Genomic DNA, 25,734 nt, shown 5'->3' with positions numbered 1-25,734 from the left:
TTAGAAGAGTGAACTAGCAAAAGAAATCGCAGATATTTAAATATCAACGTACACCATTTTGCGGAAGATTTTAATTTGGGCTTAGATCCAATAGCTAGTTCCTGCGATGCTAAGAAAACATTAGAATTAGTTTCTGAGAGGCTACAAGTTTTTAACTTGGATCTAGCAAACGACATAGTTTATAATTCATATTTTGTACGGATATTAGTTATTTTAGTTTTTTATTTGGTTTTATATAGAGTATAATTTATTTTGTTATATTTTTGTAGTTTCATAAATATTAAATAAACTGAAAAAAATTAAAATAAGTGTAAATATTTTTTTAATGTTTGAACTATAATATTTAGTTTTGTTTTTTGTAAAAATTCTAAAACCGGTTTAACCGGTTTTTTTGGAAATACTGGAAATCGAATCCGGTTTTTTTAAAAGTCGGATTTTGTATAAACCCTAGTGGGCTCAGATGTTTTTAAGACCTGCTAACTAGAATATAATTTAACGGACTGAAAATTCTTTATTACCCCCCTTACCTTGTTACAAAATATTTTATCCTCATGAAATCCATGGAGAATATTTTTTATTAGCTGATTGTAGCTCATTAATTTAGGAAATTCTCCGCTAATTACAGAAATCACTTCACTTCCTCCCACACTATTTCTTTCTCATACATGGGCCTAGATCATTTAAATAACATATTCTCTTCAGACTTTCCGATCAAAATATATGAATTTCTCATGTCTTTCATGCGTGCTGCTTAATTTTCCCATTTTATCCTCCTTCATTTGATCATCTACAACATGATTTGTAGAATTCTATCAATGTTCTTATTAGTTGATGAAGTAAAGTTATTATTAATTCTGAACTTAATTAAATCTATGTGGTTCCTTACCATAACTAAAAGCCTGTCTATGTCTGCTTGCCAATAAAAAGCACGTTTAATATTTAATCTGTTATATAGTCCTAATAAAATTATCAGTGCCAATTTATGTTGTTAACGATCGTTCATATCTAGCAGATTATATTTCGTTACCTGGTGCAGTGTACGTGGCAGCGTTATGAAATTACATATAATTTCTGAATAAACTTTTTGAACAGAATTTTCTGAAGCAGTTACAAGAGTTTGATCGCCTGCAAGCAACAGTCCTTGTACGCAGATTTACGAGACTGAACTTCAATAACTTCGATTTTCGAGTGATAACCGTGTCGGAAATTTGGTGTAAGCCAAAGATTCGACAAACATTGAATTTGTTCAATAAAATCCTCTCAGGCTATCAGCCGAGTCATGAAGAAACCAACGCTTCGAGGCCCATCACTTCAGTACCCTGAGGACGAGTTCAGTGATTGACCTCGAAACGTCGGTTTCTTCATGACGCGGCTGATAGCCCGAGAGGATTTTATTGTACACAGTCGCCGTGAAAGCTCAAGATCATACATTGAATTTGTCATCCACCTTGAAAATGGCAACTGCAATGTTTTCCAAAACGTTGGTTACCACTAAATATCATTCACGGTTCTCAACCGAAAGCCAAAGTTATACATGGAAACAATAATACTGTCAACAAGTTATTATTTAATACTTTAGTCTTTTCTTATCATTCTTCAATGACATAGGTTAAACAAATATTGAAGATTACTGGTGGTACTGAATATCCCATTCTTATGTCTACAGCTACGTTGGCATACTGACACAAGCAATAAGACCGCTATGGTAATATTTATGAATACATCCAAGTCCTAATATGGCCTCAACCTCTTCTGAAATTTTATCTGTTTTTTTTAATTCATACTTCCCGGAAATATAATATTCGAACGTAAATGACCGGAAAGCTATTTAAATATGAAAGTTGAGAAGTAATCTTAAAATATACCTAGCTATAGAAGAAATATTATCACGTAGTTTGTCAGTTCTAGCCTGTAAATAACATATAAAAATTATGCTTTCCAGTTACAAGTGTTCGTTTCTTGTCTCACGGTCCGCGATGATATTTTTTACGTGTTCCTAGATACATGAGAGAACGGAATTTAATAATAATCCAAAACGCCTAGTTTTTATTCCTCTACATTTCATAAGTAACAGATTTACAATTATATAGTAGACACATTCTGTATGCAGTTTTGACGAACACGGATATTTCTATAAGGCTAATGGAGCAGAGGAAACAATGAGGGTGATTAGAGCTTGCAGGTTTTGGGATGGAGGAAGCCGGAGCACATAACGTATCGTCTCCCAGGGGAGACTAAAATACCATTAAAATACACAGGATTAGAAGATAGTCTGTTTCCATGTAGAGTCTACCTGCTCAGCAAACATGCTCCTTGCGAAATTTGTATTGCTTTTGGGACCTGTCAGAATTCATGTTGTTTCCAACAGGGTATGTAATTTCTAAAGTAGGTCTACGTAATGAATGGTATGAAGTGTTCTGCACTAATTCCATGGGGCAGAATAGATAATCAGAAAACTCACCTTCAGTAATGTAACTTTAATGCCCAACAGAAGTTATAAATTTGAGCACCGCACGGGAATCGAACCCTTCACTAATCTCTATTATCAGACAAATTAGTATAATCTACGCCCTAATAAGTTATTTCTTTAACATTCACTTTAATATTATCCTATATAAGCTCAGCTTTTCTCAAGTTCTCGCTTCCCTTCAGGATTCATACTAGAATTAAAATTTGTACATTGTTTTCCTTTGATACCAACCTCTTTAATATGACGTAGGATTTGAGGTTATCACTGCGGTGAGTTTGAATATGGCCGTATTCTGGGTTGTGGCGCCGTGGAGTTTGATAAATGTTTACCAACGCTTCAGAGGTTTTTGTTGTGTCCATCGTCCAGGCGATTTTCGCCGTAATAGAGTTTGGGTACTATACCGATATTTAGGAATACTAGTAGTAAATAAATACCTAGTACCTGCATTGTTTTAATCCGTAATTGTTAATATGAGCAGAATTTTTACAAAATTTTTATATCTATTCATTAGCTTGTCAGATCTCTTCCGACTCCGGCCGCATTTACTTCAGACTTAGGAACTCTTGGGCTATTGGTATTCATTGAGTGGTAGGGGATAGATGAGGTATAAACGACTGTATTAGAAGTGTTGATGGAATAAAATATCGTATCTGTCCTACCGATAACTTCATTCATAATTTGTTTCGCTCAGAAGGAATGTATCGATTTTCCATGCGAGACTAAACGTGTTATTCAAAGTTTCGTTAAATAATCTTTGCATGGACTCTGTTTATTTTACAAAGGAGCAATTAAGGTACACAAACAACGGAGCAGTAAAAGCTAATAAGCTCAGATCTAGGTAGCGTGTTCTTGAAAACTGGTTGATATGAGGAAAATAATTTCTAGTAGAGAATAAAGACTCGGAAATGACGTGTGTGCATTATGAAAGTTAAATAATGATTAATACTGTTCAAACCACATGTTCCTGTCATATACAGATTAATATCATTTACAAACGTGTTGTTTTAATATTCGATAAATCGATTGGTATTTTTCAACAAGCTATAAATTACAAGTTAAAAATTTCCACGCAGTATCAGATAATCTGTTTATAATTTATGTTATTTACGTAACAGAGTAGATTTTATAAGAAGAAGTAAAGATTATATTCTCTTTCACGGCATGAAGTGAATTTTAAAAGTTGGTAATTCGAAGCCACAGTCAGACGGCTGACCTGGTAATAACGCCTTTCGAAATAAGTGAGTAACTAACTAATTAAACTCGCTGCTGCGATACAAAAACACGAATTCTAAGCAAAATGAAGAAACAAATGTGCAATGTACAGGAATCACAAGTCAATAACAGGCAGAAAATTACTGCAAAATAATCCATTTCAGTTATAAATGTCCCAGATATTCGTAAATTTCATGTGATGAAAAGATTTAAAAAGGATTATTATCTCCTTACGTATATTAAAAACAGATTGTGGGTTGAACAAGTGAATAATAACCCATCGTCTCATAAAAGCTTATTCAGAAATGTTACTCAGTTTATCGGAATTGACCAAATTCTTGAAACGATTTAAATAAATGAATATGTTAAACGAAATAGTGTCATGATGACTAGAATCATTGGGCTTAAGACTGGGAATAATTGCGGGCTTTTGTGAATTATCTGACCTTCCCTTTTCAAAACAGACGCGATGTTTCTTAACTAGCTTAGTGATTATTAACATCTCACGATTTCTGCTGAAACCTTGCATACCGTGCAGTGTATTGACATGCATACAAACAAAACTGTTTACACTTGAAAGGACACTAATGCCAAACATGGTTCGAGCTCAAGAAGCTTTATGCTCTGTAGAAACCATAGTCTTTTGAATTGTATTGTATGTGTTAATTTGTTTTGCCGCTGATGATGACCTCTTGAGGTCGAAACGCGTATGGTATTAGTATCCTTTCAAGTGTAGATAGTTTTGTTTGTAATCATGAATTTTTATCTCTGCTGAGTTAAACTGATTATACAGATTCGAATAAGGCAATTAATAAAACTGCACGGAAGAAACTAATCCTGAATTATGCAGGATTACATCAATCTGGTTTTTTCTGAATCATTCAGGCGTCCTTAGTGTGTCCATCTCTTCTCATGTTTCCGGAAAGAACATTTAAATTGAAAATATTTACGTTATAAAACTGTCAGCTTCTTACATTTTCCCACAAAAAGAATTTTTGTGCCTTAATTTCTCCCAAATTACCAGTGCAATAAAGGACACATCATACAGTCATCTGTTGATTCGGTATCGATTATGTGCCATACGATGTTCTGTATTTTAACATCACGTTTCCTTTCATCTTCCTGTATCGTTTCGTCTTGTCATGTCTTGCACAGACTGTTTCTAGGCTTACGAACCGAACTGTCTGCAGCAAAGACAAACGCAAATTTATACTTTGAGTTAGGCTACTGTTGGTTGCATCAATCTGGAAATTTCAAATTCTGGTTTCATAGCAACTTACTTAAAGTATCATTCAAACTGAAAGCTTCTTTCATGAATTGCGCAACAATATTCCATACCAGCAGAATAGTAACAAATCAGAAAATGTGCAATCCGCTGGATTTCACAGATTGTATGTGGTACTACGCGAAATTGTACACCTATTTGAATCCATTAAGTAGATTTGGGTGTTAAAGAGCATATTTATAAGCAGAATATTTTAATCATAATATATCGAGTCTGGAGAACATTGTATATTTCTCAGCTTAGTTTATGTTTTTACAAAATATTAATAGAGTGATAAAATATTAAAAGATAATATGAGCGGTTATGTATCGCATAAGGTAATAAGAAATATCAACAAATTTTGAGTTGGAATATCTCAACGGAATATATAACTTTAATGAAAACACTATATGCCATAAACCATAAATACGAACCTATAATTCTAATTTATATTAAGTTTGAGTTTAAGGCAGTACCATTTCAGGCCCTTGTATGAAACAAAAAATATGAAATATTATATATCTGTAGTCAGTTGATCAAAATAGGGACCAAAGTAACACCTAGTGACTAATACTTTAAAATCACCCACCGATAAGTATCAGTTTCGGCAGCGTGTTTTAAATGTTATCCTACAATGCACAATATAATACTGTTTTTGAAATTTACAAAAACGCAAGTTCCTGGGTAGAATTTGTGACACGTATTTCCTTTATATTTTAATTCTATATTCTGAAGCTAGCAAAAACTATAAATTAATATTCATTAAATTTAATGACCTATTTAGGTGTTGCTCTTACACTCAGAAATATTCCAAGTAGGTTAAATTTCCTGATATGACATCACAGATTCGCGTTGCCAGGTTAGTGATTGCTAAAATATGATACGACTTTCAAGAAGAATATTATTCATGCTTACGATTTATCTCCGTGCAAAATTATCATGCTGAAATCTAATGATTCTTTACGTGCCGTCATCAGACCGAAAGCTAAATACAGATTTTGCATTGCCGCCATTTTACGGTTGTCTTCCTACAAACAAAAGTGGCATACGTTGCGACGGTATATTAACACATAAAATGTTAGGGTCCTACGTTAGCAGTGACGCTCATACTTCTAAGTACGTACTATATGTGGTAGTGTAACATAAAATAGTACGTAATATCATGGCATAAATACAGCTTCGTATAAACGAGCTAATGGTTTAAAATTTTGATGGAAGCACGATCAAACTGACAAGATGTGAAAATTGGTCTCTACTTCTTTATTGCAGAATGTATGTTGGCTAAGTATTAGAAAATTTCACTGATGTTTGCAATTGCTCCGATAATTTTTACGCGTTGCTAGAAGATATGCCACTTTTGCACAAAATGTTAGAGGGTCCGTTTTGAACTTTCATCAGAAATAAGACGGCACAGCGACTTCCCTGGCCTACGTCACAGCTGAGAGAGTGATACACGCTACTGGCCTCAATAGATATGATGAAACTGGTTGGCCTGGTTGCTGCCGTGAGAATCGAGCAACGCTATTGTGACTGCCTTTCAGAAAACTGAACGTGAAGAATTTCTGCGGACAATGCGAACGTGATTAATGTCAAGCAGATACAGAATGAAAAACTGGCGCAGGAATTGTGTTTTATGAAAAGAGAATGTCAATCGGTTTTTGTTGCCTGCCTGCAAAATAAAGTGAAATCGTCAAAACTCCAGTCCTTGTATTTTTTTAGATGCTGTTTATCTATTCACTGCGCACATCTTGCACTCCATGTCTTCCTGCATTTTAGAAGAGGCTCTGATTTGAAAGAAGTACACGAATTGAGTGTGTCTTAAAAAGGAAGTTGAAAATATTTAAATCTAAGGCTAAAGTAACAAGAGGCTAGTGAAAATAGTGTAATGATGAACCTCAAAATTTACAATCGTAGCCAAATATTGTTACGACTATCAAATTTCAAATCAAGAAGGAAAAGTTGTAGGGAATTTAGCATCGCAGATATGAAAGATGAATAAAAAAAATATTGGCTGGCAAACTTCGATGGCTAATGTTAATAAATCACTATGTAACAATTATCGACAGGATTCAATCAAGATAGCTCCAGTGGCATAATAATTTAACGAGGGTAAGAAAATTTCAGATTTTCATAAAAAGTGGATCATTTTTTGATTAGTTCAGCGACTGTCAGATTGTTTAGCAAGAACCTTGTGTCATGGAATTTAGTAAAGTTGCTAGTTCTATGAATTATAATAAAAGGGAAGTCGAATTATATGATATTTAAAATAATTAGAAGTTCAGACAGATAAAGACTCATATGGAATCCAGGTGATATTAGTTAATAAATTTAAATTTTATATTTACAAACTTTTAGAAGTCACATTAAGAATGTACTTCAGCGAGTAAGGAAAAGGAAATCTGTACTTTAGTTTTGTATTTTACATACATTATCACCAAATGTTTTCCGCTTTTCAGATAGAAATTGATGCAACGACATAAAAGTGACTAAATTTAAGCCAGAAATACTTTATAAAACGCTATTAACAGAAAGCGAATAGGAATATCGTGCAAATTTTTATATTAACACGGTTCGGATACATGCATTTCTGGATAGAGATGCTTGTTCGTAGTGCATAATAGAACTGTGATTCAAACAAATGACGAGAATGTAACCCTATACTTTTATAGTGCATTCCACTGAACAGCGGGCTGTCTTCCTACATTCGAGTAGCCCGTTGAAGCACATATTTCTGTGGAAGAAGATCTTAATTATTTCCTGTTTATGGAAGAAGTATTATACCTTTGACCTTTCCAGGAGGCATGGTATAGAACAAACTTATATGAACAGAACACAATAAGTGCGATTTTAAGTTCTCGCGACTCTCTTCTGGGATGCTGATGTCTTGTGCAAATGTACCGACATATTATAGGTGCTTGGGGCGACATTAATCTGTGCGATTACTATCACACTGTTTCAGAATAATGTGATGAGAACATATGTACAGTGTTCCCAAAATAATATGGTGACTGGCTGAGAGGTAGGAACAGGAGTTCAACTTCATTTTTGCCAGTACCATGCTAGAATAATTCGTGACAGTGAGAAATCAAGTTCATTTATTTATCTTCACTATCTACAGATCTCGTCTCTTGCCTCATTCGAGCTTGTTAACTCCATGGAGCAGATCAGTTATATAAAAGATTAGAGTAGCTTAGTTCCTAAAACTTCTGTGAATTTAATGGGATTCAAAGGTTCATTACATGGATCGCAGTAGCCCACTGCAAAGTCCTATCTTGAGGCACGCGAGTACATCACACCTCCTTATGAAACGCTTCTATTTATACATTTTCTATATTTTGCTATCCTTCGTATATACAAAGTGACAGACATCAGGTTAAAGCAGACTTTCTACAGTTCTCTGCTGTCTTCATAGGTAATATCAGATTTGCCAGTAACAGCTGTTCCCTTTTTAAGATCCATCCTATTATTATAATATATAGCCTAATTAAATCAATAGATATCTTTCTTTCAGGTTTTCTGCTACAACAACTCGCCATTCAAGCTACATGCTCTAACCGTTCATCGGCGTTTGTGTGATCATCATAACAATAGTAGATAAATCCATTAAGCCCACTACAAGACAATGCCGCGTGTAAAAAAAGTAATAAATTTCCAAACGTAATACGTTCCCGTTAAATGATAATTTTTCATTTCCACCTTAAACACTTTCCATTCCTTTGAGCAAAATATTAATTTAACAATAAAACAACAAACTTGAATATTGTGTTGCATTTATATATTTTTTCCCCTGTAGTACTGCTTTATTTCCTGGAACTGATTTCAAAAAGAAATTTACAATCGTATATTTGAAGATTTGAGCCCGACAGAATGTGTACCAAAAACATTAATGAAATGCTGGAAGAAGTAGAATAAGTAAAGAAAGCATTGCATAAAAAGGAGAAAGAGTGGAATGAAATTTCCTTTTTACTACCAAAGAATGGTATATTTCTAGTGGTTTTATGTCGAGAAGTCTTAAGTCGGCTTATCTTCTGCTCCTTCACATCATACCAACAAATAATGTTGCGACTCAAGTTTTTGATCGTCTAGATTCATTCTAATGGTCATCTTGATTTTAATTTTCCAACGGTTCTGTAGGGAACGAGTTGATTTCATTTGTGTAATGTATTTTAATATGAGTTAAGTACTATGAAATAATCGTAATGTATCGCTATCTTGCACTGAAAACTTCAGAGACCCATAAGCATATATTTAGTGACAAGGTTTCTTTTATTTGAATTACTGCTCTCTCTAAGATTTCACCCTCTTCTTGCGTGGCCGTGTACTGCATTCTTACGTTCTAAGTTCAGGACCTCATTAACACTCTCTGTTTCCGTAGGTCGTTCCAAGTACTATATGCAGTTATCAGTGTATTTGTTATTCAATTATTCTTCGTTTATTTAATAACGCTGTTTCTGCTGCTTAGCTTGTAGAGGGAAATGTTAGAAGCAGCAGATTATTTCGGTGATGAACCTTCGGGTCCTCTAAGCCATCTAGGTACTTAACAGAATATTTATTATTATTGTTATCGAGAGGGTTGTGTAGAACAGGTAACTTTAGTCAATTGTAATAGACTGCCTTTGCAAGAACTAAAGAAAACACATTTAATTGTCTGAGTAGAATATCGGATGTCAGCGACAAAACTAGGAATGATAAACTTGGAAATACAAGGGAGTGGAAATAACCACTATATCATTACATGCGGTTCGTTTGTTTGTTATTTGATAGTTATCTGGCGAGGTGTTTTAAGCTCTAACCCCCATCTCCAAAGTGGTTAGCCACACATTGTCGTCTGTCTGTGGCTGTTTGCTTAGTATATTCGCGGCCACAGACACCACCTAGGCTATTGTAAGGGTGACTAAATCAATAAAGTTGGTACGGATCTGTATTTTGCCTGTGCTGGATATTATAAACAAATGAAACGCTTTTGATAATAAGACTTTATGGAAGAAATTGCGTGGGAAAGAAATGGAGTTGACAGTATATTAAAAAGGATCATAAGGAGATGAGTTATTAAATCAAAGAAGATGATATCGGTACGAGATGATAAATGAACACTATGCTTCGGTCGGAAAACGTGACACGAAGGAAGTTTCGATGCAAAGATACAGACTGGAGAATAATATTTAAAAAAATGAATTATTACCTTATACGTACATTAGAATTGTCTGGCTGAAGATAGTGAACATTCATGACTTTTTATGACAGGGATATAACAAAAAGCTGATTATTTATTTACTGCTTCTTATAAACGGAAGTGAGATATGATTATGTGAACCAAACTAAATCATAGTTTATTACATTATCAAGATTTTTGTTTTAAATATATTTAACTCACCGCTTCTGTATATTTTTTTATTTTGATAGCCATTTTAGAAAAATAGGTTATCACATTATGAAGTGAATGGGGGTGATATTCTGTGTTTGGCTTTCATGTCGAGGGTATTGCACATTTGTTTTCGTATCGCTAGGAGAATTTTTAAACAGCTAAACCAACAGCTTAATTTTCAATACCAGCACTGTAACGCTTGTATTTGAATTGTTTAGTTGATTAGTTATTGCATAACGATGCGCTTGACACTGAAATATAGTAAGTTCTACTATTAAAATTCGGTAAATTACTGATCCACTAAAGACGTAAGTAGCTGAAAGAAGCATTAATCCGAAACTCATCTACAATACATTTTTATATCGGCCTACGCTTTGTGTAGTACCATTCTTAGTGTGTATTCTGTCGATACTCGTCACATAATCTTTCTGCTTCAAATTACTTTGTGTTGAAGATCGCACTCTATTGCGTATCAAATTTTTATACATTCTCAGGTTCCACGTTATTTAAAGCTTGTCATTTGGGATTAGTTTCTAGACGGAGAAGGATACTACAATATCCAAAGATGCCACAGCGTAGTATATCAGATAAAGTGAAGTAACAGGTGTTACTGATATAACTGCGATGGCACTACGAAGACAGGAACCAGCTGCAACAAGTCTGCTTTCACCTGATGTCTGTCACATACATAAAGAATGGCTAAGTATAGGACGTAAAATACAAGTATTTCATGTTGTTATATGTCGGCCTCTCAGTAAAGATCATTGTCATAGAAGGATATACAAAAATTTATGCATTTTTTATATATATTGGTTCATCCACATAGATTCTTATTACAGAAAAACCATGTTGGACATTAAACATGATCTGAGGTATGTTTCTGGTATACGACGTTTCGGGAGTTGGCTATATTCCCGTCTACTTTTCCTAGTTTTGTTAGTTACAATGGTTGGGATCGAATCCGGAACCTTACACTTCCAGTTTCCAGAAACCGCAAATGGGGTAGCCGTTTAGAGGGTACATAGAAGCTCGGTTGACTGATTTCCTGATCTGATGTTCGGTTTCCTAATTATGATCTTCCTTTCTCATTTTAATTACGGCAGGAAATATAAGCGTAGACGACTTCATACAGATACTGGCGTGACCATGAACATTATAACCACTGTAGGACACAGGACTTTAAAATAATGGCATTTCACATAACTTAATATTTATTGATATAAAAATAGAAGAATTTTATGTAGTCTTTTCCTAAAGATCATTGTCATAGTTGGGCATACATAATAGACGTATTTCTGTTCCATAAAGTTTGGAATGTCAACAGGGCATAAATAATATACCTTTATCGTATATGTATCGGCCTGACCACAGAGATAGTTGTCACTGTGGGACATGTAAAAATAGATGTGTTTAATGTAGGCATGTGCATACGACTAAGTATTTATACTTTTATAAAACGCGATCCGGCTCGTCGTCTTTGTTAAAACGTTTTATAATATTCGTGCAACGTAAATATTCTCTTGCTCATACAGTAAAATGTAACATTTTATCATGAAGACACCCTTGCATTTCACTGAAGCCTACGGTAAGCGTGTATGATCTCAAAGGTTTTGTTTCACTTGCAGAGGTAGATTAAAGTCTCTAACCTTGGCCGTAGTAGTATACTAGGGCACTACGAAATTGTGTAAGTCAGCAGGAAAAGGATACATTGCTGCATACATCATATATACATAACAACACAAGAACTTATGAACGCACGTATGCGTGCTTATATATACATGAAATTTATACATCGCGTACATACACGGTATATCGCCTCGTATATAATGAGCACTGTGATCATTTGTAATTGATGTGGCTTTAATCAGATGTTGAATTAGTAACATTTAGCTAACAAAGCGGTACTGTTGTAGAACCCAAAGGTTCTCCTACAGTAACATCAAAGCTCCCTATTAAGAGCAATCCTGATCCAGTTCTATTTATTTCCGTATTCACAACCTCTTCATACAAAGTCCATCTAAATGTATAATTAATTGTTATTCTGCTAAGAGCTCTCGAAACATTGGTGTTTACTCTATTAAACTACCTGTGACGGCTGGCAGCCTGAGAAGAATCCATTATATTTAATCGTCGTGATAGTTTCAGATCATACATCCGTGTAAATGCTAGACTCCAACTTCGTTCTGAGTTTGTCAAGGGACCGATAACTAAAGTATCCCGCACCAAAATTCTGCCTACATTTATCGTCTTCTTTGCCACGTCAAGCATTCTACAAATTATTTCCCTAAATATATATATATATATATATTTATATATCACGAAGTCCTTTCATATGAAATTGCCTACGTACTATGACGTGCGTAGGATAAAATCACATTCCAAACGCTGAGTACTTTACTTATAAACACTTGTAATTTATGTCAATACCTTCAAGTGAGAGGTATGTATTACTACTAATTAAGGTAAGTAATATATCTTTACTATCAGAGTGCCTGCAGTTCTACTGCAGGGAAATTCGACAAATAAATTTAAGCTTGAACAGAATTTACTTTGGTTTCGAATACAGGTCGTAACTCTCATGTATATTTCGACTTGGGGTAAAAAGCATTTTAACATCAAACCAAAACAAAAGGAAGAAAACAAAGATGAAATACATAGTCGGCAGAAACTATTGATCGCGTTCTCTTGGTATGCAGCCAGGAAGCCTGTGCTCTTTTCACTGGGGTTACACTCGGAGCCACATATTTAATGTCTGTAGTCAGAATGTCTTGATTTTCTTTAGGAAGTGTGGTCATTTTTAATAACTACGCTTTCTCACTGAAAGATTAAGGCAGCACTGATTCTTTCAGTTTGTTCTTGGTAGAAAAATGAAACCCAAAGTAAGAATCATGTGAGGAAAATAATAAATGCCAAACCGTCAGTTTTACGGTGTTCTTTAAACATTTCTTGAGAATAAAAACACGTCTAGAATGAAATATTTTTCCTTGTAATCCATCATAATAATTGAGTTTGCTCATTCAGCTCATTTGGGAACTGTATTATTCTTTCAATTTTAATTTTGCCGCTAACATAAATAACTCTACATTTAGAAGTTGGCATAGAAAACTGTTCTGTATGGGGATCTTTGTCCAAAGATGATTGATATTGAAATTTATAACGAGACTCCATGAAACAGAGATATATCGATGGTCAACAAATTTTATGGAACAAAAGGTCCATTATCGTGTTCACAAAAATTCTGATATTTGTCCTAATCCTGCAAAATATAAATCTGATACAAACCCTAATATCAGATTTTTTATCATTCTATTTATTATTGTCATCCCCCATTTCTGTCCACGTCTTCCAAGTGCTTTCTTATCTTTGGGTTTTCCAGCTAAAATTTCGTAAATTTGTTCGTATTTCCTATCTTTCTCATGCTACATATCCTACTAATATCGAACTTACTCTTTGGAGTGGAGTCGTGTTTGAGAGGCTAATAGTCCCTCATGTCGTTAAGAAATATCCGTCCTTTATGGAACACAAAGGATCATTAGCATCTTTATAAGAGCCTTTACATCTACTCCAGTCACCTTGATTTTGATCACCGCATAAATATTTAGTAAATGTTACCGATTATAATGCTCGGTATGAGGCTAATATCTTTTTAAAATTTACGGCTTATGTTAGATTATAATTTCTTAAGAAAAATAGTGTTCTTAACTCAGTCGACTTGTGGTTAGTCTCAGATTCTGAAGGCTATTATGAGAATATTTTATATAATTATGCAGAAATTGCTTTCTGAAATGTCCTGGTATACTGACAAAACCCGTTTTAACAAGTCATAAACATTTTTATAGTTTTACTTCAAAGAAACTTGAAGTATGAGCCCTCATTATTTCCATCCGAAAGTTGAAACAAAAGAAATGTGTACAGTATCTAGTAAGCTAATAGCATTTTGACATAGAGTATCCATAATGTTGCTGCTAAATCTTTGTAGGTTTCATGTTATAGGCCTACATAATAACTTATAAAAATTTCACCAATAATGTTACTTACGTATAATAGCATCTTAGAAGCTCTCCAAATTGTGTCCACTTAGTATTCAGAACATTTTATTAGAGTAATTACGGAATAAGTGTAATTTTTTCAGGTACATATAGAATTTACCGACAAGCTGATGTTTTGCTTAGCTTCACTTCATCACTATTACATAAAAATAGAGCTAGTATTAAGGCACTAAATCACATTATTTCGTCACAATAATGATTGACTGTCAGAATACTAGTGTTGAAATATTTTCTGTCGAAATCATTCATTTACATTTTAATGTATGGCTTCTGCTAGTAAGATAATTCTCATATATTCACTCCTAAATCTTCCCAAAAAAGACTCTGGAATTTATGCATTATAAGAAAATAGCACTGGTTCGTAATGAAAGATTACTTTTACTTTCGTTTTTACACACGTATTTTACTTTCTTGTTAAACTTGATTTCCTCCCTTATGCCAATTCTTTACAGAAGAGTGCATTTAAAGTTTTTACTGGTTAAGTGGTAAGAACGAAATACATAATATCTATTATAAACCAGCATCACTGTGCCCTTTCTATTATTTGAAGATTTGGCAGCTATGTATCTTATTTTCGATAAAAATTTGAGAATATTTTTAAATACAACGATTTTCCTTTTAATTAATAAAGAAAATTTCTATGCAGTTACGAGGCTTAGAATTCCTAGAGAAATTTCTTTGAAAAGCCAACATGGTCTTCCTGAATTTTAAATAAATTATTAAGAGCATGCAAATCTCATAGTTGGATTTGTTACTTTGAAAATATTACTAAAATTTACAAATTCAAATCAAGCACACACCATGAGCTAGTCTCATTCTTTAATCTGTCAGAATAATACAAATACGTTGACCACCAAAATATAACAATCCATTACATTTTCAGTGTTCCGTTGAAAGTCTCGTAGTCAACAGCGATGGAAAAAGTGTAGTCCTTTGGAAGCCTTTATGCATACAATGTGTTTGACACTGTTTGCATTACACTTTGTTTTAAACCCTTTGTAGTATTGGGGTTATTTATTTTATTTATTGGCCATGAACGTTCCTATGTCGCTGCGCTGCAAAGTTCTCTCTGTGTTTATGAGTGATGACGTGTGTCCGTTCATCTGGTCGCAGATCGCGTCGACACACCGACAACCTAGTCCACCTAACCTTTCGTAATTTGCAGTTTTACTCTACAGTGACGTTTTACTCACATGGGAGAACATGAAACTTACTTGTGTTTTATAATGAATGGAAAGGTTAAATTTTGTTGATTTTGTACTTAAATGGTGCCTACTGTCATCGATTCATTGTGTCCATCCCAATCTATCGCGCCTCAATTCTTGCGTTTCCTGGCATATGGTTCCAATATTTTTTCAGATCCTGACCAAGTTTTATAGATTTAAAAGTGTGCAATAAGAAAAGATAGATTCTGACACTATAACCTCAGCTCTTGCGAGACTCACATAAAATAAAAAGAATAAAATGAATAGCCTACACTAATGTTTTAAGACTTTTCTTAATGGACACAATGTTTCTGAATCACTACACGTGGCTGCAAATTCATTCTTCTTATTTTTCCCTGAAAGGCAATAAATATTTGCGACGTCTAACTTTAGCTGAAACCGCATTGCTGTTCTGATTTTGTGTCGTATTAAGATGCATAATGAGGCACCCTTAACTGTTCTCTTGTACAAATATTATTAAGAACAATTTGTCAAAAAGGATTAGATTGGCGGTGTGTACAGAGTAAAAGAAGGTGAGATGAAAAGATCACTTAGAACACCTACACGTAGGTTCAGGGTAATATTAAAGTAGTAATTAAGACAATAAGATGGGTGATGTGGATATATGTTGGTCAGAAGAGGGACCAGTGACGGGCTCTTCTGAATAAGGTAATGAACCTTTCGACTCAATCGGTATTATGGAATTTCTTAAGTACATGAACGACAATCAAAACCTGAAACAGGATTCTGATCCATTAAGTTATCTGTACTAATTGCATTCTTTCTTGTGTATAATTGCAGTTTATATTCTGAGAGTAATGGGCTTCTGTCTATAGTTACAAAATTGTTCTTGGGCCATTTTTATACAGGAATTTGTTTACAACAAGAAATATTTCCCTTTCGTTAATTGCTATTTTTATTTAAAAGAATTTCAGTCTCTTTCTGAAATCCACAACTTCTCTCTTTACTATGACTGGAAAAAGGGTATTCAAATTTATTATCATAGAATTTTGTGAAAAATCACTAATACTCAATGGAAGAAATGTTGTGTTGCAAGACATTTTTTTTAAAATTTTTAAATGTTTGTCAATATTTTTTCAGAAAGAATTAAGATATCTGATTCAGAAAACTAGCATTCTGATATTCGATAATTCACAAAATTGTGTAGGAGCAGAGATAAAAGAAAACTACAGAAAATTTGTAGACCATAGACAAACTACAGGGTGGGTGGGAAGTAAGTAGGTATTGAGAAATGGTTATAACCTCTATATTTCCAATGTATAGCGATTATTTAATGCCTACTTACTTCCCATCCAGCCTGTATATGTTTGCTGATGGATGTCCTCTATGTTATGCGCCGTGTAGTCTGATAGAAGTTTACCGACATTTCAGAGGTCCATCATCAGGGTGATGAGTAATGGCGGCAGCAAAGACCTCTGAAACGTCAGTAAACTTTTACCAGACTACATGGCGTAAAACCCAGAAAACAGCCATCTTCAGATTCACCGCCGTGAAAACCTAAGATCTTACATATGTTTATTTTTAAGAATAGTCGTGAATGTTTAATTTTTCAAGTCTATAAATCACTCAACTAATACAATTTATTAGAAAGAACTTGTTTGTAAATGTTTAAATTATGATTCCTGGTGTGAATATTTGGTATTAAAGACCTTGAAATTGGCAACTGCAATGTTTACCGAAACAGTGGTTGAAACCAAACATTCGACGCGGCTGTTGCACGAAAGTCTATTTACATATTCAAGCAATCATGTTAAGTGAGTCCGAGACATTTTCTTTGACATTTACTGTCTTATAATCTGAGTGTAACGGTCGAAGTATATTATCATACTTAAATATCGTCACGTATTTGCGAATTCGAACCAGGGTATCGCAGAAAATACAGAGTTGCGCAAAGTAAAGTACCCGAAATTCATTAATGGAAGTATTTGTTCGAAATATTCTAGTGTACACACAGATTATTGAACATGAGGATATATTGCGTTTTGTAAGTGTCCTCCATTTCGTTCCAGCATCTGTCAAGTCTTACTGCTGCATTTTCTATGAATGCATCCAATGCGTGTTTATAAATTCTTGCAATAACATGTTTGATGTTCCCATTCACCTGAAACGCATTTCGGGGTAATGAATCTCTGTATACGCGTTCTTTCAGCATTTTCCAAAGTAAAAAGTTTTAGATATGAAAACTGCCCGGGATAACCAAAATTTGTGACTCGCCGACAAACTTTTCAATCTCTATTCGATATCGCATTTGTTTGACGTAGCTGCCTTACGCCCATCTTAAGAAATGCGGGCGGATGATGGAATAACTGGAGACAGGACACCAAAAATATTTCAGTCACTTTTTTTTTCGTTTGCACTATCTCAGCTATTTACCTCTGAGGTCATTCGATGTAGGCCATACATATGGTACATACGAATGCTGTTAAACTTCCGAACATTTACCATACATTGGAAATACTGCTATTAAACACAGTGCTAGAATACGTCCTGTTTTTATTCAATGGCCTCTGCGAACAGTAATGAATGGTTTTGTATTAATGAATTGTCAGCGGTAGAACATCAGAGAATTTGTGAATGTGTAGCGTGTCACAGATTACAGACGTAATTACCTGACACCTGGCGCACTTTGACTGCGAAAGTAGCAAAACACCGCCACTGATCACTATTAATACGAATTACGTAGTCGTATAGGGACGCAACATCAATATGCATTAATATTGTGTATGTATGATTTGAGGTTTTCACAGCGGTGAGTATGAAGATTTCTGTCTACTGGGTTGTTGCGCTGTGTAGTCTGGTCGATATTAACCAACGTTTCAGAGGTCATATTGCCTCTGTCATCAGGACGATGATGACGGAGGCAGTATGACCTCTGCAACGTTGGTAAACATCTGCCAGACTACACAGCGCAACAACCCAGAAGACAGAAATCTTCATACTCATCGCCCTGATGACGGAGGCAGTATTACCTCTGAAACGTTGGTAAACATCGACCAGACTACACAGCGCAACAACCCGGAAGACAGAAATCTTCATACTTATCGCCCTGATGACGGAGGCAGTATGACCTCTGAAACGTTGGTTAACATCGACCAGACTACACAGTGCAACAACCCAGAAGACAGAAATCTTCAATATTGTTTATGTTCGTTATTTTAAAGTTGTTAATGTCTTTTGTAATTTTAAAATTATGGGTTATCCCTTATTACGGTGGTTTGGTTGGGACATATAACGATAACGCTGTTAGTGGAATAAATGTGTAGAACGGATGACAGTTTAGAGTTCAGTATAATTGTATTGAAATGAACAGGCAGAATTTCTTGAATTCTTAATAATGAGATGTCACATCTGCCTCAGGGTGTTTGCTAGGTGCTTGTTACTGTCGCTGCTATGAACGTGTTTTGTCTCATGAGGCTGATGTACACACAGGTATTAGGATACAGATATTACCGTACGTGGCAGGTACTTACATGCCAGCTGCTACATTAGGTACTCTTCTTACATCACTCGATTTAACAGATCCACGATCTCCCCACAACACTACAAACAAACGTGGTTTTCAACTTATTTAGTTGGCAACTGATGTGCTTCAAACTGCAGTCGAAAGATTTACGTTATGTAATTCTCCCTTGCATGTCAGAGCTATGCTTGTGTTCCCCCTCCCTCTGGCCCTACTCCCATTGGCCCCATTGTTCTCAACCGATCCGAATAATTTTTCCCATTGGACGGACCACGTTCTATCACATCCGACCGGTTCAAATGTTTTAAACCGATTCCTCGCCCTTTTGACAGAGGCAGCGAGCGCCTCTTTAACATGGACAATGTTCTACCAGACTACAGGCGCTACAACCACAAAACAGCCATATTAGATTAAAACACTTATAAATTAATATACAAACTGAATTCTATGGCTAACATGTAGTAGCATGGTGACGATAATAATTTTGTGCACTTTTTAAAATTACTCAAATTTATTATTTGTTTCAAAATGTGTGTCCGTGAAAAATACACAAACAAAAATTCCTGTATTTTAAAACAGGGTATTATTTTATAATCTCGCCCTACGTATCTCCGACCCCTGTGCAGCAGTCGAATAAACTTATAATGGGAAAACAGGGCGAAGTCCTGAATCATCCACAAATTAGGGCGTGTGGTAGATATATCTTTATACCAACTCATTGTCCGTAATTTCAACTGCCCTGTCACATTTATCTGCTACCGTAATTAAAACACTTGCGGCTATGGATATAAATAACTTTACATCGTCAGTCCGTGAAGGGTCCCGAATTAAAACACGCCTCCGTTTTTGATATAAACAATAAACATAATGATCAGTAATGAAGAAATTTGGCCTGCAGGCAGCATGATCTATGAAGTTTATCTCCAGTTATAAATTATACAGTTTGTTGTACAGGTCTTTAATGCAACAAATTTAGTACATCAGCTTTTGTTAACAGTCTAGCTTCGCTTATAAACGTAGAAATATATTTCTGTTTCAGGGGCTTTCGTAAACTACAGAACAACTTATAAAAGTTTACCGTAAAACCCTCTGTCCGTATGCATGAACAACTCAGGAACTGATTAACATGTTTTGTTTTCATTTAAAATTGATGAATTTAAAGAGACATCTGTCGAGCCGTTCACAGGCAGTTTCATCTATCACTTTACGCAAGAGCTTGTACCAATATGATTTCGGAAGGTTAGTGAGATTCTTAGTGATGACATCATCACAACCGCCCACCCACGCAAATTCCATTAACCCCAGACAATTCTGAGATCACTGCTGTCATTCAAAAACGTGGAAGGTCGACTTTTGGCTACAGCGTCAGAAACCTTAAGCCACGCATCCCGAGAAAACAATGAACCGTACACCTCAAGTATCATCATTTGAGGTAGCTGAGAGACAGTATTGGTTTCCTTATTCTTATAAACAAGGAGAAGACGTAAAGAGTGGTTTTGGTTTCCTAAAGTTGGAGTTACTGCTCGTGTAGCCTCGAATCGTTCTGCATGTGCTCATTGTAATATTAGAACAACTCGGCCCCTGTCAGCATCGGCACATCTTATACCTGATTCTGGGCTGGCCGAACGTTGAAAAGAATTAAAATCAATTTCAATTTTGTGCTACTTGCATGCCTGCTAGCAGAAACAAACCACCAAACATATGTTCTGTTCTTTATTATGATAACTAACTTTCAGTTGCTTTGAAAACATTGAATTAACCCACATTAAAGAGAAGACTCAAAAGTTCTGGTAGTCTGATCTTCAGCTATTGCTTCCATATTGGTTGATGAATATCCTGAAGGAGCTTTTAAGTTGATTTGAAAATAATAAATCTGCTTATATTAAAATAGTAAACTCAAAGTATTTTACGAAAATTCAGCAAGTGTTGTATTAGATGAACTGTTAAATGCATAGAATTCTAAATGATTTTTCCAGTTGCAAAGTTCTTCTGTTTTGGCCTACACGTTTTAACTTACTATTATGATTAACAGGGTTAACCTGTGATACTAAAATTTCTTTGTGAGATTTGGCTTATTCTAACTCTAAGACAGTGATAAACCGAGAAGAACAAATTTTTGTGGTTGAACAAGAAATACCAAACCGAAACAGAATTCCATCGCAGTGTCCTTTTTCCAAATTTTTAAAATAAATAGGAAAAGTGCAACTTGTAGGTAGAACAGGTTTGAGGCGTCTGCGATATCTTATCACAGACCATTATCTTTCGACACATTTTATACACGTAATTGGAATGATTTGAATTATCTTTTTAAACATACGATCGTAATTTCTGTCCGAAATATCCTTTATTCGACGAACAGTGAACAAGGCAGCCCTGTATATTATGAAATAATAACTGTAAAACCCAAGTTACGATGGCAAAGAGTTGAAAAGATGCTTATTTGTAACTGCGCGAACTTCTGTGGACTTTTTATATATATAGTCTGAACATCATACGGAAGAATTCTTGGTCATCTGCTACGCAATATTGTACAGAGTAGCAATGAATTTTATGTCAACGTGTGTTGAACTGGCTTTCTTCTTTTTGAATTATTTGTTTGAATTTCTATATAATATAATGATTCTGTATTCATTTGGATTTAATTCTTAATCGCACAAAGGGGCTGCGTATTCTCTGTCACTTGTTTTCAATAATGACCGTGATTGAACGTAAGAAATAGAGTAAATATTATTCACAAGTTTTGTTAAAATGACACATTCATCTGCCAGTTCAAGGATGTTACACTTCAGTGACATAACGCTCTATTCCCAATTCAGATGTGCCATCTTCATCTCGTTGAGCAAGATGACTTCAAAATGTAAACTGTGTGAAACTTCGGATGGTATACTTACTTTAGTAAAAATTTACTCCTAATACTAAAAAGTCTGTGTAAATTAAAATTATCATTTGGAAAACTATGCAGAACACAACGTATCGAGTTTTGAGTTAGACTTCGGCTACAATAGATTTCCTTACGGCGAGAATTGCAAACCGAACTATGCTGCATGAAATCGTGACTAACCCAGGCAGGTTCTCTGCCCAAGAGACCAAGTAGTCAGTCAGCACATCCAGTCTCCATGGAATCGATCCTCTGCTTTCTAAAGAGAAAATACGCGTGTACAATTTGGAATAACGGAGTGTGTAAAGTTGGGTTAATTATTTATTCGCTCAGTTCGAGCAAATACTGGACCACTGACCCGAAACAATAATTGAATAAGGATCTGAAAGCCTGATGGTGTTGTCAGATTCGTTGCTTTTGAGATACGGTTGATAATTGTTAGCGGATCGGGAATGTGTCTGATAAACATTTCGATAACAGCTGCGCTTAGAACTGAGTTTCAGTGTGTTTTTCAAAAGATTTACTGTATAATTTAAAGGACAGTTTACCGTTGCATGATTGACATATCAATGAAATTATAACAGGGGCGTATCACGTGTGTAGGTATCTGTTTCCATTTGCCAAACTATTCTTACGATTTTCATTATATTTCATTTTAGGGGTTAGGAATAATTTGTGTCGAATATCCTTTGCTATTTCCGTACTGGTGCAACATTAAGATTAAATCAAACATTATAAGGCTCTGAAACGTCGAAAAGTAATTAGTGGGCTTAAAATAATGTAAGCGTGTCAAAGATGGAAAATATGCCTGGTGTTATTCCTAGGGTACAGAAAAATTATTCGCAAATTTGAAAATATTTAATTGATAAATCTAAACATAATGATATACAGCCTAAATTAGCTTGTTCATTTATAATTTATTTACCCACATAGTTTCATTTAGAATTTTCAAGTAAAGATCAGAGGTTTTTATCAACCTGTTCTGCAAATATGATTGTTTCCGAGAGTCTGAAGCACAACACAACACAGAGTGTTGTCAATTAAATTGTATTCGATAAATCGTTTAATAAGTTAAATTGGTTTATTATGGTATGAAGTGAATGTTAGATTAAATATAATCAGAAATATGAAAGGAAAGTGCCGTGATAAGAGTCAGGTCCTGTCTTAAAAACTGCCTTGCAATAATGAATTAATAAACCATTCAGTTTTCCGTGACAGGTCTGGTCTATTAATTCAAATACACTAGGGCACTGTACTGAATGAGCTGTCGTGTTTTGTTTCCGGAATCACGAATGTTGTTCAAAAACATTCAACACTTCTTTTCTTATTTCTCTCTTTTCCTTATATTCTTATTTCTTGTCCGTTGGCTCTTCTTTTGACTACTTTCGCTTCCTTCCTTTGCATCTTTCTTACTGCACAATACACAGGCCAACAATTTTTCTCCAAGTGAAAAATGAGTTAGATCCAGAAATATACAAGAGCCCTGACCTAAAGAAAGCTGCCTTTAAATCTAAAATAAAGCGATCGCTACGGCGTATGCACCAAATGCTTTAACAATCAGTAGGCCTAACAGTACGTATTATCGTATTTTGCTCATAAAATGTATTATTTTTTTTTATTTCACATGACTCCAGAGTAGTTAGCGATTATTTTCGTTAATACCTTTTAAATACAATAATATCAGTTACGAAGAACTGTTGTGTCTTCATTGGGATAAAAGAGTAATACACACCATGTAGGCGCTTAGGGGAGTGGAGTTATAGCTCCTACTCTTTCTTGACCTCTGCACCAGATGAGGGTGAGTGGTCAGCATCACGCCCCGTCCGCGCTTTATCTTCGAGAAAGGACTCCGGTATCCATTCGATAAGAGGTTGGGTGAGCCCGAGAGTCAGTCTGGACTCAGAGGCTGGAAGAAAAATCCTCTGCGTCCCCCCCCCCCCCCCAATGTCAGGGATCGAACCACCGTCAACCAGCCCGCAACTAGTCACTGTACTGATTGAGCTGTCCCGGGGCGTCTTCATTGGGGTACGGAATGAATTATTAAACAGTAATTTTATATGTTGTTTAGCTCCAAAGATTTTGTGTGAATTAAAGTTAATGGACCGACACTCTATATTAAAGGTGTCGCAAGTCGATTTTGATTCTAAATTTGTCAAACACCTCAAACATACAAATTACGTGAATGTTAATATAGACTTTTAAATAAAGTATATATTAAAATAACCAAGATAGACATCGAATTAAAATTTCGTGTAAATATTTAGTACGGGCCAATCATACTGAGTTTGATCGAAATCGGTCTGTCGTCAGGAATTGACTAAATTGACTGATAGAAGAGCTGAAATAATAAGCTCTTATCAGCTTGTATTTCTGAAAGGAACCTAAAATGTGTGTTACTTAAATTTAAAAGTTTGACAATAAAACCGTAAGAAATTATTTATTTTTATTTACATGTGAAACATGGTTGAGTCATGAATACGTTATGTATGATGAGGATGCTCCATCAGACAATTTTCATTTGTGACCTGAATTGAATTTACCTGCGCAGTGAAATTCAGATGCAAAGTCGTGACACCAAGACGCTTTATGACAAATGCTCTGTCACGCGCAGTGGAGCTGCATAAAGGGGACCGTTCTGTAACACATCGCACAAATTTCTGTTCCTCTCTTATCTACAATGTTCATCCACCGTGGCATGATGCACGAAGCATCCGCGCTGAAGTCTAAGCACCAGACTTCAAAGTCTCGCATGCTTCGGTGTGTATGAATTATTTTAATGCGCCGATTTAAAGAGCGTGTGATGTAAAATCAAAGGGTGAAATACATGACATAATAGTAACTGGGTCGTTAGGATGAAGTTTAAGATGACTTCTGAATGTGTGTTACGGAATACACATGTTTTTATCTCATTAAGGGGAATGAGGTAAACTTATGTTTAATATATTTTTGTAAAGGAAAGGCTCATTATAAAGGGTCTAATGATACAAGAAGTCATGTCTTATGAGCTCTGAAGCACTGATTAAAGATTACAAGCAAACAGTTTCGTGAAGGATAGTAGTCGATTACGTAGGCAAGAAATTCTAGGATTTTATGAAAACTGAAGTTTCCTTAGGAGATTTGGTAGAAATTATTTTCAAGTTGTATGAGCTTCATAATTTGTATTCTTCATTAAGTATTACTAGAATGACTAAATGAAAAATAACTAAAGGCTGTGAAATGCAGCATGTATGGGAAACATGAGAAATGAATACAAAGTTTTAATAGGAAATATTAAAGAGAAGAGAATACTTCAGAGAATTAACCATAGATGGCTGGGATAAGAATATAATGGACTTTGAAAGATATAGGATGTGAGTTTGAAGTCGGGACAGATGGTGACTCCATTGAGAAACGCAATAACTAAACTTGGAGATGATGAAATGCTGGAAATGCGACTACCTGTGTGACTAGTAGCTTCTCAACATATAATTTACTATAGTCTTAGTTCCTGATTTAATTGTATTTCGTGGGGTATCAAAAGTCGTATTGGCGGCATCAACAGCAGTAACTGTAGCAGTAGTAGTAGTAGTAGTTGTAGTACAACTATTACTGTTATTACTACAACCACCACTACTAGTACTACTATTATTTACAGGTAACTCGCAAATACAAGACCCTAGTTACATATACTTCATTATTTTGGGTTTATTTTAAAACTCTCAGTAGCTCAGAATATATAGCAACGAATGATTAGACTTATTAATTTGAAAGGCTATGTTGGAAGTGTTCTGTGGCCGAATTTAAATTTTCCCAGTATTTTTTTAGAGACTG

General features: G+C 35.0%; 1 protein-coding gene across 6 annotated transcripts in view; it reads right to left on the bottom strand.

The window, feature by feature from the left end:
• The window catches only part of dpr20 (defective proboscis extension response 20), a 524,337-nt gene that overhangs the window by 434,221 nt on the left and 64,382 nt on the right, over window positions 1–25,734 (bottom strand). Inside the window, exon 1 of one of the 6 annotated variants that reach the window (XM_087348574.1) lies at window positions 19,057–19,224. The exons of the other annotated variants lie outside the window; for them this stretch is intronic. The gene's annotated coding sequence lies outside the window, so the exon portion shown is untranslated. Of the gene's footprint in view, window positions 1–19,056; window positions 19,225–25,734 lie in introns of those variants that run through there. 6 annotated transcript variants of the gene reach the window in all.

The sequence above is a fragment of the Zootermopsis nevadensis genome, unplaced genomic scaffold (genome assembly GCF_977971745.1).
Source record: "Zootermopsis nevadensis isolate Lab colony 2312 unplaced genomic scaffold, Znev_1.0 Znev_ptg000013l, whole genome shotgun sequence".
In the NCBI taxonomy this organism is placed as follows: Eukaryota; Metazoa; Arthropoda; class Insecta; order Blattodea; family Termopsidae; genus Zootermopsis; species Zootermopsis nevadensis.
The sequence above is the reverse complement of the archived record's forward strand: the minus strand, read 5'-3'. Positions and strand labels throughout refer to the sequence as shown.